The 16,710-nt window shown below is 37.7% G+C and overlaps 1 long non-coding RNA gene across 2 annotated transcripts in view; it reads right to left on the bottom strand.

Moving 5' to 3' along the window:
- Positions 1-16,710, bottom strand: part of LOC309606252 — a 371,740-nt gene that overhangs the window by 312,980 nt on the left and 42,050 nt on the right. For both annotated transcript variants that reach the window (XR_014231716.1, XR_014231717.1), the window contains exon 2: positions 12,538-12,649. This is a non-coding gene — a long non-coding RNA (uncharacterized lncRNA). The remainder of the gene's footprint in view (positions 1-12,537; positions 12,650-16,710) is intronic.

Below are 16,710 nucleotides of genomic sequence, written 5' to 3'. Positions count from 1 at the left end.
AGTTTGAATCACACTAAATTAGAAACACTTAGAAACACCTTGGGCTTCCACTGAAATCCCAGAAGTATCATATTTAGAAATAAAGGCTACATCCCAGAACTAAGAATGTCACCATAGGAATGAGAGCAAATACAAAACAGAACTGCTAACAAAGTGTAAAACGAGGCCTCCAAAATTTCAAGGTAATTAGCCAGTTATTTAACTGCCTATTAGAGCAAAATAATCACTCTTCAGAGGAACATTAAAGAATCCAGAGACCCTACCACATAACATTTACAATATCCAAAATATAATGAAAATTGTATCAGATATGGGGAAAAAAGAAACAAGAAATATGACCCACTGTTATGAGAAAAAGTAGTGAACAGAAATAGAACCCAAGATAACCCAGATAACAAGAACTTTAATGCTATTATTGTTCAAGATTTCAAAGAAAAAGATGGACATAAGGAATGAACAGATGGGGGAAATGTGCCAGAGAAATGGAAACCACACACAAAAAAATGAACTAAATGGAAACTCTAGAACAGAAAAGTACAATATCTGGAAAAACAACAACAACAAAGGACTGGACTGTCTTAACACTAGACTGAAAATTTCAGAGGAAAGTATCAATGAATTTGAGGACAGAAATATAAAAATGTTTTGAAAGTGAAGAACAAGAAAAACAAAAAGATTTAGAAATGAAATGACTCAGTTACCTATGGGAAAACATTTAATGGTTGAACATATGTGTAATCAGAGATGGGCCAAAAGAAGAGCCAATAAAGCAATAAAAACATATCTGAAGAAATAATGGTCTAAATATCCTATATGGTATTTTTTAAAAGCATTAACTTACAAATCCAAGATCATCAAAGAAGTTCAAGAAGGCTAAATACAAAGAAAACCAAAACTGGATGCCTTATTATAACACGACTATATAAATATGGAGAAAGCTGTGCATGCAAAGTACACCCCATGTTGTTATCCTCGGGAAGTATGAGCAGGGTTGGGGAAGGCAGAGCACAGAGCAGGAAAGGGCATTAATACATGTATCCAAAACACATACATTAACATAATCCCATTTATTTAAATTAATGTGTAGTATATATTGAAAAAATAATGCATGTAAGGATGGTCACCAAAATATTAATGGTGGGTATTTCAGTGTGACCTTTACTTTCTCTTAGTACCTTATAAACTAATGGATTTATTATAATGATCATGTCGTATTAGTCTAATTAGGATTTTTTACATTTTTACACAGTAAAAAAGAAAGCTTAAGTCAAAGGCCTACATTTTCACCAACCCCAATGATAATCCTGCATAATGTTTTTCCCCATCTATTCATTATAAAGCAGCCAACACAGACACTTTGGTCTAGAATTCATGTGGACAACATAAAGAAATCCAGGAGTAGAGATCATATACTGTTTAGGACTTGGATCAGTGTCATAGTGAAATAAAGACTACAAAAAGAGTAGATTTAGAGAGGAGAATTGGAAGTTTGCTTTGGAGAATGTCACGTTTGAACTGCCTGATATATTTGCAAATTGAGATCTTGAGTAGCAGCTGGATAAGAGAATGAAGTTAAAATGATAAGCCCAGTTGGATATCAAACTATGGAGCCAATAATATATGGATATTATTTAAAGACTGGATGGGGTCATAAGAGAATAATGCAGATAGAATAGAAAAGAAAGGCAAGCACGTGGCCCTGCAGCATACTGAGTTACAGGGATGAGGCAATAAAGAGGCACTAGCAAAGGAGGTAAATATCAGTCAATAACGTAGGAGAAAAGTCAAGATTGTGGTGACTTAGAAGGTAAAGAAATTTCTTTAAAGAAGAAAAAGTGATCAACTATGTCAAACGTTTCTGATAGGTCAGGTAAGATGATGACTGACCACTGAACATGGGATTTAGCAACATGGAGTTCCTTGGTGACCTTAAGAAGATCAGCTTTAGAGGAGTGCCAAGATCAGATGCCTTGGCTAAAATGAAATTGAGAGGTTTATAGGAGAGAAAAATGAGGAAAATAAAGATAACTCTCAAAACATTTGGCTGTAAAGGAGAAAAATGTTTGAAGGAAAGGAGGTTGAAAACTGAGAATCTAGGACAATGGTTCTTAATGGAGAGCAACTTTGCCCCCCAACCAGGGGACATTTGGCAATATCTGGAAACGTTTTTGGTGGTTACAACTGAGGCTGTGAATGGTAAGAGGCAGGTATATGTAGGAATCTTACACCCCCTCTCCACCCTCCTGCCAACTGAAGGAGGCATGGGGCATTATTATTCCAAGAGTACAGAACTCCCTCTTGATTTTCCCAGAGAACAGAACTAGAGCCAGTGAGTGAGTTTACAGGAGGCAGATTTTAGAATTAGTCAAGGAAGAACTTTCAATCAACTAGTGCTTTTCAAAGAGAAAATGGGTTGTTTTTGGTTGTGAGGTCCCCATCAATGGGAGCAATCAAACAAAAATGGGTGACATATTTTAAAGAATATTTTTGCACTTGATAGGATCTGGGCTAGATGAGCTCCAGAATTGCTTCCCAAGTTTAGAACCCAGATATGTTCAGACCTGAGACAAAGACACCAGTTAGACTTGGTAATCTTGATCTATCTACCATTCTGCTTCATCCTCTCATGGTTCCTGTAACATTCCATCATACAACCTGCTGGGTATCATCTCCCCTGGCTCAGTATGCTGCCAAGCTGCTAGTCCCCTACTGTTTAGAACTTTATTATTAAAGTTCCAAACATTCCCACATTTCCTTGTAAGAGCTCTACTATTGCCTTTGAGCATGTTTTCATTTCCAAAGCAATTCACAGAGATAGCCATTATATTTTTAATATACCTAGTACCTCACATTTACTTTTAAACAAATATGCCTTCTCCAAATTAAATATCAACCCTTGATGGTGTAAGAAATTGTTTAAATAGCCAGCTTCTAAGTAATTTAAAATCATAGCAGTACCTTCATTTCCTAAGTCATGGGGCATGTGCTACTAAAGGCACAGAGATATTAAATGTACTCATCAACTCTATGTGAACTCTGCATCTGTAGATGTAGAGTCTATAGATGTAGATGCACTTATATGCCAGAAGTATTTATTTAGAGTATTTCAGCCTCATCTCTTCATTCTCTACATCAGCTCAGAGGTCACACCAAAAAAAGATGGATATATTTCAACACTCTCCTCATCCCAATCACTAGTAAAGAGATTGAATTAGTAATCAAAAACATCCCAACAAAGAAAAGTCCAGAACTAAATGGCTTTACAGGTGAATTCTACCAAACATTTAAAGAACTAATACCAATTCTTCCCAAACTCTTCCAAAAAAATAGAAGAGGAAGAAACACTTTCAAATTCATTTAATGAGGCCATCTTTACCCTGATAACAAAGCCAAACAAGGACACTATAATAAAACAGAATTACAGGCCAACATCCCGGATGAACACTGATGTTAAAAACTTCCACAAAATATTAGCAAACAGAATTCAACAGTATGTTAAAAGGATCATACACCATGACAAAGTGGGATTTATTCCTGGGATGCAATGACGATTCAACATACACAGATTAATAAATGTAACACATTACATTAATAGAATAAAATATAAAATCATAATCATCTCAATAGATGCAGAAAAAGCACTTGAAAAAATTCAATATCCTCTTATGAGAAAAACTCTCAACAATTTGGTAGAGAAGGAACGTATCTCAACATAATAAAGGCCATATATGACAAGCCCACAGCTAACATCACACTCAACAGTGAAAAGCTGAGTGTCCTTAACATACAATAAAAGCATTTCCTCTAAGATCAGGGAAAAGACAAGAAGGTCCACTTTCACCACTTTTATTCAACATAATACTAGAAGTTTGTTCCTAGCCAGAGCAATTAGGCAAGAAAATGAAATAAAAGTCATCCAAATCAGAAAGGAAGAAGTAAAACTGTTTCTGTTTGCAGATGACATGATATTACATATAGAAAAGCCTAAAGACTACACCAAAAAAAAAAAGAAAAAACTTTTAGAACTAATAAACAAATTCAGTAAAGTTGCAGGATACAAAATCAACGTACAAAAATCACTTGCCTTTCTATACACTAACAACTAACTATCAGAAAGAGAAATTAAGAAAACAATCCCATATACAATAGCATCAAAACACAATAAAATACTTAGGAATAAATTTAACCAAGGATGTGAAAGATCTGTATACTGAAAACTATAAGACGTTGATGAAAGAAATTAAAGAAGACACAAATAAACAGAAAGACATTCTGTGCTCATGGATTGGAAGAATTAATATTGTTAAAATGTCCATACTACCCAGAGCCATGTACAAATTCAAAGCAATCCCTATCAAAATTCCAATAGCATTTTTCACAGAAATAGATAAAACAATCTTAAAATCTGTATGGAACCACAAAAGACCCCAAACAGCCAAAGAAATCTTGAGAAAGAGAAACAAAGTTGGAGGCATCATACTTTCTGATTTTAGACTCTATTGCAAATCTTTAGTAACCAAAACAATATGGTATTGGTATTAAAACAGACATATAGATCAACGGGACAGAATAGAAAGCCCAGAAATAACTCATGAGTATATGGTCAATTAATACTTAACAAAGGAGCCAAGAACATGCAATGCAATGGGGAAAAGGTAGTCTATTTAATAAATAATGCTGAGAAAACTGGATATCCACATGCAAAAGAATGAAACTGGACCCCTATATTACACCACTCACAAAAATAACTCAAAATGGATTAAAGACTTGAATGTAAGACCTGAAACTATAAAACTCCTAGAAGAAAACATAGGGGAAAATCTCCATGACATTGGTCTTGGAAATAATTTTTTGGATTTGACACCAAAAGCAAGAATAAACAAGTGGGACTACATCAAATTAAAAAGATTCTCCACAGCAAAGGAAACCATTGACAAAATGAAAAGGCAACCTATGGAATTGGAGAAAACATTTGCAAACCACATATCTGATAAGGGGTTAATATCCAAGATATCCAAGGAACTCATACAACTCAATACCAAAACACCAAAAAGCCCAATTAAAAATGGGAAACCCACCTGAACAGACATTTTCCCAAAGAAGATATACAAATGGTCAATAGGTACATGAAAAAGTTCTCATCACTAATCATCAGGGAAGTACAAAAAAAAAAAGAGATATATCACCTCACATCTATTAGGATGTCTATTATCAAAAAGACAAGAGATTACAAATGCTGGCAAAGATGTGGAGAATAGTGAACGCTTGTACACTGTTGGTAGGAATATAAACTGGTACAGCTGCTATGGAAAACAGTATGGAGGTTCCACAAGGGATTAAAAAGAGAACTGCCACATGATCCAGCAACCCCACTTCCGGACATATATCTAAAGGAAGCAAAATCATTATCTCAAAGACATCTGTACTCCCGTGTTCATTGCAGCATTATTCACAACAGCCAAGGTAAGGAAACAACCTAAGTGTCCATCAAAGGATAAATGGATAAAGAAAATGTGATACATACACACATGCATGCACTCATGCACACACACACACACACACACACAGTGGAATATTATTGAGCCTTTAAAAAGAAGGAAATCCTGCCATTTGTGAAACATGGATAAACCTGGAGGGCATTATGCTAAATGAAATAAGGCAGACAGAGAAAGACAAATACTTCATAATAACACATATATGGACTCTAAAAACAAATTTTTTTTGAACTAATAGAAACAGAGTAGAATGGTGGTTGTCAGGGGTTGGGGGTGGAGGAAATAGGGAGAGGTTGGTAAAAGTGCACAAAATTTCAGTCATAAGGTGAATAAGTTCTGAGGATCTAATGTATAACACAGTTATTATGGTTGGTAATAGTGCATTGTATAATTGAAATTTGCTAAGAGGATAGAATTTGTGTTCTCACCCCTCCAAAAGAGGTAAATATGTGACGTGTTAATTAACTTGATAGTAGAAATCCTTTCACAATGTATTTGTATATCAAATAATCACACTGTACACTTTAAATATATTGTAATTTTGTGCCATTTTACCTCAGTAAAGCTAGGGAAAAAGTAATGAGTATGTATTATAGTACTTATAAATAGAGGCAAATATATGTGACAAAAAATAGCACAAATGACTGGGTGGAAAGTAAAAGTATTTAGGAATCTTAATCTGTAAAGTGTTACAATATTATTTTATAGGTATACTGTGAAAAGGTAAAGATGTATATTATAAACCATACAGCATACAAAATGTAAAATAGATAGCTAGTGGTAAGCAGCCGCATAGTACAGGGAGATCAGCTCGGTGCTTTGTGACCACCTAGAGGGGTGGGATGGGGAGGGTGGGAGGGAGGGAGATGCAAGAGGGAAGAGATATGGGAACATATGTATATGTATAACTGATTCACTTTGTTATAAAGCAGAAACTAACACACCATTGTAAAGCAATTATACTTCAATAAAGATGTTTAAAAAAAAAAAAACCATACAGCAATCACTAATGAAAACACAAAGTTTTTTTTTACCTAATCAGTAAAAAAAAAAAAAAAATGGAGGTAATATGGAAACTTAAAAAGATTCTAATTCCATGTTGTTACAGCAGAGTTGTGCATTTTCAGCAGGCTATGTGCTTCAAGAGCCTAAAATATTTACCAACTGGCCCTTTACAGAAATGATTTGTTGACTCTTGGTCTATACGTTCCTACTTAAGTCAAAGATTCTCAAATGGGACTTCAGAAAAATAGCTAAATGTGATATCCAAGAAACCCACCTCAAATATAAAGACCTGCGTAAGTTAAAACTGGAAGACAGGAACAGTTATTTCATATAAACATTAATTGTAAGCAAGCTGGGATGGCTAAGACAATGTGAGACGAGGCAGACTTCATAACAAGTATTACCGCCAGAGATAAAAAGTAAGGATAAAGTGATTAATTCATAAAAAAAATAGCAATTTTAAATGTGTTTGCATCTAATAACAGATTCAAAATATATGAAGCAAAAACAACTGAAACAAGAAACAGACAAATCCACAATTATGATAAGAGGTTTCAACACTCCTCAATCAGTAATTGATAGGCAAGACAGACAGAAAATTAGCAAGCATAAAGAGGACTTGAACAGCACTATCAACAAACTCGACATAATTGGTATTAATGAATATTACATCCCAAAACAGCAGAGTACACATTCATGTGTTGCCAGAACATACACCAATATTAGTTTCAGTCAGCAGTTATCAGTAGCAGATACTTGTAGTTCAAAAGGGTCCTTGGGGTTTACGGACCCCAACACTGTGATTTCCTTTTCACTTCCTGGAATTCTGTATCGTTTCTGTTGTACAACATGGGGGCAACTGGAAACCTCATTGGTGGTCTGTCGTATCAACTATCAATTCTCTAAAAGTGACTCTTTCCATTGGGACAATCCCCCTTGAATTTTATGAGGGTTCATAGCACAAGCAGGTAAAACATCAATACTAATTATACATTTAGCAGTAGGAGCAATAAAAATGGTGCACAACGGCGGTCCAAACAGCCCCACCCAGGTGGTTATGGCGCCTTCTGTCATAAGCAGGAAACAAGACAGTCTCTCCCTCTCTCTTCCCTGTCTCCTCCACCAGAGAGTGAGAAGTAGCCATGCTATGGTCACGTACCTACCTGGTTGCCTATGTGACCAGCTACAGAAACTGCTCAGTTTGGGGATAAATAAGCCTTGCGGTTTGGCACACTCAGCAGGCATGTTCAGGGACGCTCAGTGCCCATGGTAGACTGCCTGTCCTAACATAGAGTAATAAAGTAAGCAGCTATTGATATGAGAACTGATGGGCAAATAGGCCAATGGAACAAAAGAGCAAACTCAGAGAAGACCATGTATAGGTGAGAACTTAATATATGATAAATATAGAAATACAGCACCATGAATCAAAGGTGAAAGGGTGGGTTGTTTTGTATATAATATTAGGGAGAAACTAAAATTGTATCCCTAAATAGCATCACATATAAAAATAGAATCCAGATAGATTAATGAAAGATAAAATAGAAAATCAATAGAAGAAAGTGTCAGAATTTATATTTGTGATTTAGAGGTGGGGAAGAATTCTTTTTAAAATACTTGAAAAGCAGAAATCCTCAGGCATAAATGTGTTAAGTATAATTACATCAAAACTAATTATTTTTGTTTAATGGAGAAGAATATGGATAGCGTTAACGGAGAAATGACAGATTGTAAGAAAATATTTGCAATATCTAAAACGGACAATGTACAAATATACAAGAAATTCCTTTAAGTCCACAAGAGACAGATAACCCAAGAGAAAAAATGGGCAAAAATATGAATAGGTGATTAAAATAGAACGAACCACAAGAACTAATAAGCCAGTCAAGAGATGTTCACTCTCAGTGGTAATCACAGACACAAAGGAGAACAATCATGAAATATCATTGTACCTCTGTTAATGTGGTTAAAATGTAAAACTAGGCAATCCCAACTATTGGTAGAACATAGGGATACAAGAACCAACACGTACTCCTGCAGAGAGAAGAATGGTGAAGCATTCTTGAGAGCTACCTGTGGGCATTTAGTCAAATCAAGTTTACACACACTTTGTGACCGAGCAATTACACTCCCAGGAATGCAGCAAATTCTTTCATAGACCCACAAGCAACATACATAAAAATGCCCATCATCACCTTGCTTATTGTGATAGGGATTCAGAGCAATGTGAGTGTCCATCACCAACCGAGTGGACAGATCAGATCTGGTGGATACACATCGAGTTTTAGGAAACTTTAGAAAGAATGGACTAGATGTTCACAGGGCCCCGTGGTTGGCACTTCATTGCTAAGTTAAAGAAGTAAAATGAGGTCTATAATTTACGATGATTTCCTTAAATTAAAAAAAAAACAGGCACCCAAAGCAAAACCTATCTTGTAAGACTACATATAATCAAATGACACATATGAAATATATTCATATGTTTGCCAGTGGTGAATGAAAAAAATGAAAGTTGATAATGTGGACAAATAAGGGAAAAAAAGACAGAGAAAGAGAAAAAAGTTAGGAAGGAAGGGAGGGAGAGAGGGAAGGAGGGAGGGAGGGAAGGAGAGGAGAGGAGAGGGGAGAGGAAAAATGAAAAAGAAAGGGAGGGAGGAAGGAAGAAAAGTCAAAGAAAGAAAGTTCTTTTTCTTTTGAAATAGTTTGAGGGAAATGGACTCAACTAGAGGTAACAATATAAGGAAAAGCACACAGGCAGGAAAGCGTAAGTCTGCAAAAACAAAGGCGAAGAACCCAATTTGGATGGAATATCAGAGTGTTTCGAGAGGAGCAGCAGAAGATAAGCCTGGAAGGCGTAAGTTGGTAAGCTGAATTTGGTCTATTTTTATTTGTTTTCATCTAAAAAAATAAGATATATGTTTTACTCATATATAATATATGGATTGACCCTGGAACTCAGGCTCACAATTGAAGATATTTGTGATCCACATGAAAGAAAATTTTTAAAAAGAGCCAAATTCTGTCATTTCTCCTAAAATCCATCCTAATTCTCTTCTGTCTCAGTGCAGCTAATATCTATGGCACTTCCTATGGCCCTGTGATGTCATTTCCTTTTGTAGCTATTAGTTCCCTGCAGTGTTTGTGCTTTACTCAACACAGGCTGTCTGATAACAGATGTGATTCCCAGCTGTGTCTATATACCAACCACAGAGCGTTCATTAATAACAATTATTAAGTACTTTATGATACAAATTGAGCCTGTAGCAATAGAGAAAACATCCAGCCATTTGTTTTATGGCCTCTTGTCAGGGTGAACTATAAATCCCCATTATCTCAACATTATCAGCACTGGAAAATGGATCTAAGCATGAGTCATAAATAAAACTACCAAACAGCTCAATCATTCTGGAAAGGACAGAGCATAAATTAACACTTGACGATGTAATGTTATATATGAACTTAAATAATAGCTCAAGCCTTCCTGTCGGCTAGTTACGCAAATTATTATTTTTAAGACTTACATTGGTAGTTGCATGGCTGGCATATTCATTTAGGCACACAATTAGAGTTCAATAAATATGCAGTCCAGACACTGCCCTCCCATAACGCAACAGCTCCCACTAATGATGTATGAAGAACAGTGAAAATGAAGAGAGAAAATTTCAACTGAGAGTATGTCTCTTAGGATTACAGGGAGTAGGGAAAAAAAAATCACATTTTCTCTGAATACTACATCTCATAGGAGAAATCATTAAATTTGGGAAGATGGATAGAAGAGGAACCACAAAAACTGTATGCATTACTGGTTCCTGGGTGGTAGTCCAACGGATTTTCAGTCAATCGTAAAAATATTTATTTAGTTACCACTCTGTTTTGGGTCCAAGTTGTCTTAAGTGATGAAGACAGAACAGAAAGATAAACGGAACACGTGAATGTACGTTTTGAAAGAAAAATAGCCAATAAACTCTCTAGGAACCAAAGACATGCAAATGAAGACCATGAGATATTATTTTTCATGTTTTAAAAGTTAATTCCCAGTATTGGGGAGGAGACAGTGAAATAGGAAATCCAATCATTTGCTAAAAGGCATCCGAAGGGGTTCAAACCTAGATGGCCATTGGGCAATATCTACCAAGGTCTCTAAAAGTGTCCATTACTTTTTTAAAATTAAGGTATAATTGACACACAACATTACATGAGTTTCAGCTACAACACATGGTGATTTGACGTTTGTATAAACTGTGAAATGATCACCGTCTAGTTAACATCCAAATATACAGAACATTTCACGAATGTGCGTGTCATCCTTGCACAAGAACCATGCTAATCTCTGTATTGTTCCAATTTTAGTAGATGTGCTGCCAAAGTGGGCACCAGTGTCCACTACCTCTGACCAGTAAAAGATTCTAATTCTGAAAAATTTATCAAGTACCAAATTAGTGCCATTTATAATGGCTAAAAAAGAAATAGCAAATGATAAGATTCACTAGAGGAATGGCAGAATAGCTAAAATAAAGTCTGTAAGGAAAGGGTTAAATAACTCATGGTTCACCCATATGATGAACTACTGTCTTGCCCTCAACAATTATTTTGTGAAGATTATTTAATATGAAAGTGTCCACCGAGCACTTTAAATATGTTGTAAAATGTTATGTATATTATAATTTCAATTATTAAAATATTATGAAGTTTTTACACACGTTTATACATGCACCCATATAAAAGGCTAGAAGAAACACCCTAAAATAGTAAAAGTTTTTTTCCACATGATGGTACTATGAATATTTTTTATCATCTTAATAATTTTCTATATTTCTAAAAATTCTTTTCAGCAGGACAGAGCATTTACAGCACATCTGGCTAGTAAGGATTTCAATTCACATTTTTTCCCAGGCCTTCTATAACCTGTATCCAATGGACCTGTCCAACTTGTCTTTCACAAAGTTTAACATAAAACTGGTCAAACCCATTTTCTCACTGCCCCCAAATCATGCTCTGCTTTCCAAATCAGCCTTCATTCAAGTTCCATTTCACATGTGTGCTCAAGGCAACAAAACGATATGAACAGCATGAAAGCTGGAATCTTAATGAACTCAGTCTCTACCTGGAATCACACAGAAGCAGAAATACCTCACCCATCAAAAGTTATTACAAACCCCCACCAAAAAAACAAAACAAAACAATCTTTTCCTTACAGCTCTTCAAGCACATCAAAAGGAGACCCAACCCTCACCTACACCCACACCACTCAAGAGTGCACAGTGCCTCCCCATAGCTCCCGCAGGTCCCAGCTACGCCAGGTCTCTTCCCCATCCCCGCACAACTTTCCTCGCCGTCTTCTAATTTCCTCTTCTCTAAGATTCATCTGACCTCTTTGTGTATGTCCTCTCTCTTTCCCACATCACATCTTCTGTCTCTGACCAGTCTCCAGATTGGCAAAAGCAGAACTAAGAGGCAGTGAGCCTCTGTTTCCACGTCTGCAAAGAATGTAAAATAATAAACCCTGTCCTACCATATCTTAAGACGTAGGTTCAAATTATTTTAAAACTGGAAAGCATTGTACATGTCGTGACTATCATACCCCCTTTTTCTCATTCATGCAATAAGCCTTAATAGTATGCAACCAGTACTCTGCCAGCACTCTGGAAGTTATACTTGATTATTCTCTCTGTATGCCTACCTTAACTGAATCCATCGTTAATTCAATTTTTTCCTCCAAAATACATCTCAAGTCACCCATGGTTCCTTGTGTCCATTAGCACCAATCTAACCCAAGCACCGTGCTCTCTTAGACTACTGAATTGATCCCTGACTTACCTTCCCATCCACTCTTAACCCTGTATCATGTTACCTACCCCTACAGGAGCCAAACATTTTCTTAAGCAAAAGTAATCATTTCCAAGAGTCAGAATGTCCATTGGTTTCTTTAATAGACATGATAGGCCCAGTTATTTGGGGAGCACACGCATAATGAAACTCATACATAATGGCATAAGAGTACAAAAGAGAAACTAGAACCCATGAAAGGGATACTTACTTGCCAGAGAACTCTGCAGCTCTGTGCAGTGGGAAGAGAGAAGTCTACGGAGAGCCCCCTCTGATGCACACAGGTGCGTTTCCTCCTTGGATGTGTGACATACAGGAGATGCCTATCAAAGCAATTCATTGAATACACTGAAATTGACAAATTGCTTATTCAACTTAACAGAAGACATTTGAACACATTTAAATTGTTTTTCCCATGGATGACTACACTAGTGACAGTTCGTAAACCAGGCGTGCACTCTGTTTGAACCAAGTACCTCAAGAGCTTCTTACTGTGCTTAGAATACAATCTTCACTCCTTACCACTGGCCTCCAAGATTGTGCATGACATGGCCCCTTCCTTCTCTCCAGCCAATCTCTCCATGACTTATTATGCTTGCTGACTTGTTATTTCTTTACTGTTTCAGCTCTTTCCCGTATTTGTGTGGTGCCATTCCATCTGCCCTATTCTTCACCTGAATAATTTCCACAGGAATTCAACCATGTTGAAGCATGTATGTCAAACTGATGTTAGGATTTGACAGGAATGTATTTGCATACATAGCTGAGGAGGCTCCTGGGACAATGCTCCTATTAGGGTAGGAAGCATCCAGCTACTGAAATGAGCTCAACCCATCAGCACTATTCATTGAAATAAAAAAGTGATTCTGAGACTGGCATGAGCCTATTGCTAGTATTTGTTTCATTTCAATCCCACGGACTGAGAGACCTGTAATTTAAAGATTGTTGTGAAAAATCAGTAATGGCTTTTTCTCTTCTGAGAAACAGGTTCACTATATAAAGAAAAATAAGTTGAATCCCTACTGTGTTAGGTACTGTTAGTCGCTTGTTCAAGGCTCACTTCCCCCTTCTTCTTTGCTGATTGAACTTTGATTTTATTTGGGGTGTCACTGTGTCAGGCTACATGCTTGCTTCTGCATCCTCCCTGAAAGCTCATAGTGTCTGGGTGGCTAACGACACACATGCAGGACGTTCCTGGGAGAGATTATGTTTTTTGGGGGGAATGGAATGGATGTACCTGACAAAGTCTTTCCCCTCTTTCCCATGCTTTCCTCCCTTGAATGTGGACATGATGTCTGGATCCCCAGCAGCCATTTGCTAACCATGAAATGACAAACATGAAGCAAAGGTCAAGAGGTTCACAGAGATGTTGGCCTGATGCCACCAAGCTCCTGAACAACTCTATCATGTATTTATTTCCAATTCTCCATGACCCTCCCCCATTTATTCTTGAGAGAATCAAACATGTTCATGAAGTCTAAATAGCTGCTCTATTTTTGTCTTCAAGGACCTACTGCTGCATATGTGACCTCATGCTCCAGCAAAGCTAGAAAGCCCTCAAAGTTCCAAAACCTCATGGTGATTTGTGGTGAGGCAAAAGGGAATATCTCTTTCCTTACATGTCTCATATTAAGTGTAAAATGGTAATTGAGACATTTTCCTGAAAGCTTCATTTCCAAATAAGCAGCGATTATAGGAAGCACAGTGTCCAGCTAAGAACAAGGTAATGAACTCTGGAAGCGGAGACACGGCCAGAGCCCAAAAGTGAGGGAAGTCTTAGTCCACACCCATCCTCAGTCCATGAATCATCAAGTGATGGAGTATAATCAGTAATGATATCAACGTCCTAAATAACACAAATAACAGGGTATCTCTAATTGATATTTATTAAACTCTTTATTCTTAAAGGAGTGTCCATGGAACAGTCATATGGATTGGTTTCTGAGTCCTGGTTAGTAAGGGGGCTTTCAATAAAAGTCGATTGTCCAATTTCACTAAAACTTAGAGCTGCTCTGTCCAATATGGTAGCCACTAGACACAGGCGGCTATTTAAATTTAAATGAGTTAAAATTAAATAAGACTTGAGAGTTCCTGAGTCACGCCTGCCACATGTAGCTACTGGACTGCGCAGATATAGAACTTTTCCAGAAAGTTCCACCGAACAGCGATGCTCTAGAGCCTGATCAGGACAGGCTTGGACATTCCTCAGTAGGTAACACATATACCTGCTTTGATTTCCACCAGAAAGTAAGCTCCCTGAGGGGAGAGATTTTTGTCAGAATTATGCACGGCTCTATCTCTAACACCTAGACAATCATTTTTACATGTCTGGTGGTCAGTAAATAATTGGTTCTCAGTTCAGTTAGGTACAGCACGAAATATGTTTTACTCTCAAAATTGCTTGCACTTTTCTTGGCATTGAACAGGCAGTCTGCCTAGAGCACTCATCTCGTTTTCTTTCCAATCTATTTCTATTTAAATTTTAGTCCAGTCTAATTATTTCCATAATCTTATTAAAATGGAAAAACTCAGTCTTTCCCTCCTGTTGTAAGGAAAAACCCAGTTCTTCCCTACTGTGTTTCCCTCCTGTGTGTCTCCTTTGCTATTCCCCCAGAACCCTTCACTCCTGACACTTCTAGTCAGTGAATGTATAGAGGTTTTTCCCCACCACAAGCAATTCTCTGTGACACTAGCTGGGTGTCCTATGATTTAACTCAGTTCTGACACTCTCTACCTGGAGATGGCATTAGGTTCCGCAGGTGAAGGGCTCAGTCCCACAAGACTCCCCACCACACACACACACACACACACAGACACACACATACACACACACACACACGTCAGATGCCAGTCACAAGCCCAGGCGGTCACCTGTGCTTCTGACCAACCTGCTATAGACTGAAAGTTCCAACAACCTCCCCCTTGGATGTGATTAGTTTGCTAGAGTGGTGCACAGAACTCATGGAGACACGTTTACCAGTTTATTAAAGGATATGGTAAAGGATACAGATGAACAGCCAGATGAAGAGATACACAGGGTGAGGTCTAGGAGGGTCCTGACCCAGGAGGTCTGTCCCTGGGAAGTTGGGGTGCATCACTCTCCCACTGAGGACGTGTTCACCCACCGGGAAGCTCCTCGACCCCATACTTTGGGGATTTCATGGAGACTTCATCACTCTATTTCCAGCCCCTCTCCCCTCTCTGGAGGATGGGGGTTTGGGCTGAAAATTTCAAGGTTCTAATCACAGTTTGGTCTTTCTGGTGACCAGCCCCCAACCAGGAACCCAGCTAGAGTCGCCTCATTAGAACAAAAGATGCTTTTGATACTTTTATTACTTAGGAAATTATAAGGGTTTCAGGAGTTCAGTGCTGGGAATCAGGGGCAGAGACTGATATAGGTATTTTCTGTTATCTCACACTCATCCATTTATTAAAATCTCAGTCTCATTCAGGAAAATATTCTGTCAAATTCAAATGTTGTTTTTATAGTTGCACGCATATTCTCTCTCCAGTGTCCAGGCAGGACTCTCACTCTTGCCTTCTTTCTCTCTCCTTCCTTCTCCTATTGCTGGTTCTCCTGTCCTCATCTGCCCATCTGGGTGCAAACTTCAGGAAGCCCTACTCTTACCTGTCTTGTTCAGGAAAGAAGGCAGCAGCAGTGGGGGAAGAGAGGAGATTTTGACTTAAAGTGGGCAGGGGTGTCTCCAATCGTGGGCTGCTTCTCCTACAATCTGTGGTCTTTTGTTGTCAAGGTGATCTTATTGCATGAGGTTACACCATTCTCTTGGGGCCTCACCTAAGTCCCCCTTCATCTTGGAGGAGATTCTTTAGCCTCATCCACAACTCTGCCAGAGAAATAACCACTAATGCCACTCTGGCTTTTCTTAACGACTGCTTACTTATGCTTCTTATTTTCAATATCTTTATTTCTTTGAAAATACTTCTTATTTTAAATTGTTTGTTCCACTCCATTAATTATTCCTCTAGAATAGGTACCATATGGTGCATCTTTCTTTTTAATCCTTATGTAACTCAAATGATCGCTTACTTTTGTGAGCTCATATTCCTTTGACAGTGTCAGTTTCTTTGGATGCTCAGAACAAGATAGTGAGCTTGGATATATAATTTGGCATTGTTGACATATATGTGATATTTAAAACCATGGAAATGGATGAGATTACCCAGGGAGAAAGTATGTAGAGTGAGCCAAGAGGGTTGTGATAGAGCTTAAAGGAATGCTAATATATAAAGGTTAGGGAAAAGCAGAGGAATCAGCAAAGAATCCTGAGAACCTGAGGGGTAAAAGGAGCACAGGGAGGCTGTGGTGTCAAGAGTGTTTCAGGGGGGAGGGTGGGAGCGCTTGTGCCAAATTCTTGTCAGATCC

This window comes from Balaenoptera borealis (assembly GCF_965194805.1).
Source record: "Balaenoptera borealis genome assembly, chromosome: 11".
NCBI classification, from domain to species: domain Eukaryota; kingdom Metazoa; phylum Chordata; class Mammalia; order Artiodactyla; family Balaenopteridae; genus Balaenoptera; species Balaenoptera borealis.
This window is presented reverse-complemented; position numbering and strand designations above follow the sequence as displayed.